This window comes from Raphanus sativus, unplaced genomic scaffold (assembly GCF_000801105.2).
Source record: "Raphanus sativus cultivar WK10039 unplaced genomic scaffold, ASM80110v3 Scaffold1507, whole genome shotgun sequence".
Classification (NCBI taxonomy): domain Eukaryota; kingdom Viridiplantae; phylum Streptophyta; class Magnoliopsida; order Brassicales; family Brassicaceae; genus Raphanus; species Raphanus sativus.
The window spans coordinates 13,359-16,103 of record NW_026616817.1 but is presented as its reverse complement, the minus strand read 5'-3'; the positions used below and the strand labels follow the sequence as shown (position 1 = coordinate 16,103).

The window sequence follows — 2,745 nt, the reverse complement described above, 5'->3', positions numbered from 1 at the left end:
TAGCTCATCATCATCATCATCAGGTGTAACATCTTCTAGCTCATCATCATCTTGAGCAGCCACTTTCTTGATTCTACTACTTCTTCTCGTTTGCGTTAGAACTAAACTCTTTTTAGGGGAAGCCGTTTTCTTTGATGTAGCTTTCTTCACTTGTAGTTGCGGTCTCTTGTCCTCCAAGCCTTGATCTACTACCTCCAAGCCTTGATTACGTCTACTCCGGCGAGAACCAACTTTTCCTCCTCCTCTTGTCTTTGCCATTTCTGAAACTAATAAACAAATCCAAAATCAAATCGAAACCCACAATCATATTCAAAATCTAAACCGAACAAACCCATAATCGAATCATGTGTTAACGCGGACATGCATGTGAAAAGAGATTCGAATCGAAGAGATACGATCGAATAGAAACCCAAAATCAAAGAGATTCGATGAAAGTTTCTAATCTAAACCCACTATTGAAAGTTTCTAATCTAAACTCAGAATCAAATCGAAACTCATACCAATTGAAGCTTCCACTCGAGAGAACTCTGAAGAACTTCGATGAGTCTTGGTTTCGATTTCGAGGAATGTGAAGAGAGTGAAGTGAAGAGAAATGGGTTTCGATTTAAATACTTAGGGTTATTTTTAATATATTTTTCATATACGATAGCATTTTTTTTATTTGCAATGGTAAGGCGCCTCCACTTACCAAATTAACGCGGCTGGATTATTTTATTTTGCCGCGTCTACAAAGATAGCTTATACATTCCAAAACGCTATTATAAAGGCCCATGTTGAAATACAATAGCAGAGACGCAAAAAACGCTATGCTACGACGCTATTAATACCCACATTTCCTGTAGTGACGGCTTGACTAGCGAGTTCCGAACTTAAAACGTTTCTCTAATTTTTGTGGGCTTTGGTCTTCAGTACTCTTAAGTTGGGCCTTATCAATGTGGGCTTCGACTTCAGTCTTGCGGAGAAGAGAAGGAACTGAGCTGGGCTTCGCTTCACTTAAGCCCAGACGCATGTAACGGCTAAGTCAGGTTGTTATAACAACCATAACGGCCACTTCGTCTTCTTCACGGTGATCTGATCATAACAGAGAGATTAGAGCACAGAGAGAGCTTCGCGAAGAGATAATCAGAGAGAGCAAGGTCTACCTGAGGCGATTGATCGGGAACGGAGTGGGAGTGTCTCCGGTGACGTAGCCACAGCAGGATCCGATTACCTGGGGTGTATTTCAGAGGTAACATCAACTCGTCTTCTCCGGTGTGACGTAGTTCGAGTTGTATCATTGTTACCGGAACTTGATTTGATTATAGTGAAGCTTGAGGGATTCTGATTCCCTCCCCGGACAGTAGGAAACGAAGTCCGGGTGAACAATCTTTTGTGCATTTACTTTTGGCTTTGATCACCTACAAACAAGTAAACAAATCGAATCGATAGATCAAACTTGAACAATCTAAGAACTGAATCGAGATAAAAGCAAGATAAATTACCAACAAGTGGTATCAGAGGTGTGGTTTGCTTGCTTGAGGCTTCTTGATTCAGGTGGATCTGTTGATTAAGGAAGGGATCATATGGAGAAGGATAAGGACAAGGTTGAGATGGATCTTACGCGGGGTCGGTTTCAGATGGATAAGTTTGATGGAAAGGGAGACTTCGGGATGTGGAAGTATAAGCTTCTTGGTCAGCTTGAGATACAAGGACTTGGTTCACCACCGCATGTCAAGACGCTCCTGGCATCCTTAGCTCGGATTTTGGCCAACCGCGTGCGGTAACACACGGGAGACCAGCTTCCGTCCTATATCCTCGAGAGGATGGGGGGACGACGATTTGTGACACCCAGGCAGACGTGCCCTCGGCCAGAAGGCTTGGGGCGCAACTTGCGTTCAAAGACTCGATGGTTCACGGGATTCTGCAATTCACACCAAGTATCGCATTTCGCTACGTTCTTCATCGATGCGAGAGCCGAGATATCCGTTGCCGAGAGTCGTTATAGACTTTACATTTCAGAACTGTTTCCGAACAAACACCGTTTCCGGGTTGGCGAAAGCAGACTGTTTAGTTGCATGTTCCTTGACACTTTTCGTGCCGGGTTTGGTGATCTCCGGAAGCTATGTGCACGACCCAGCCTTGACGGGGACGAAACACATAACCACGGAATCGGAAGGCATGGATTCCGGTAAGAGAACCCAGCCCACCGAGAGTGATGTTTCAACGTTCTCGGGTCGTTCTGTTTCCAGGATACGACAATGATCCTTCCGCAGGTTCACCTACGGAAACCTTGTTACGACTTCTCCTTCCTCTAAATGATAAGGTTTAGTGGACTTCTCGCGACGTCGCAGACGGCGAACCACCCACGTCGCCGCGATCCGAACACTTCACCGGATCATTCAATCGGTAGGAGCGACGGGCGTGTGTACAAAGGGCAGGGACGTAGTCAACGCGAGCTGATGACTCGCGCTTACTAGGAATTCCTCGTTGAAGACCAACAATTGCAATGATCTATCCCCATCACGATGAAATTTCAAAGATTTCAGGTGGAGGCGTTTTTGGGATCTGTAAATAAAAAAATGAGTTTCGGGTTACAGTTCGACAAAGGGGTTTTAGCTGAAGAGTCTGTTTCAGTATTCATCAGAAAGGAGAAAGGTCAGGGATCTTATCTGAGTTCGCGTATGAAGTAAACTTTGAGGCTGCATCAGTTTTCTCGAGTAGGTACTATAGGCTTCTGTTGAGGTTCGTCGATTGTGTGTTCTACAT

At 44.7% G+C, this 2,745-nt stretch overlaps 1 non-coding gene across 1 annotated transcript; it reads right to left on the bottom strand.

Moving 5' to 3' along the window:
• Positions 1 to 1,821: 1,821 nt before the first annotated feature.
• On the bottom strand, positions 1,822 to 1,977 carry LOC130504341 (5.8S ribosomal RNA). Its single transcript, XR_008941232.1, has one exon. It is a non-coding gene; the product is annotated as a 5.8S ribosomal RNA (ribosomal RNA).
• Between the last annotated feature and the right edge of the window lie 768 nt (positions 1,978 to 2,745).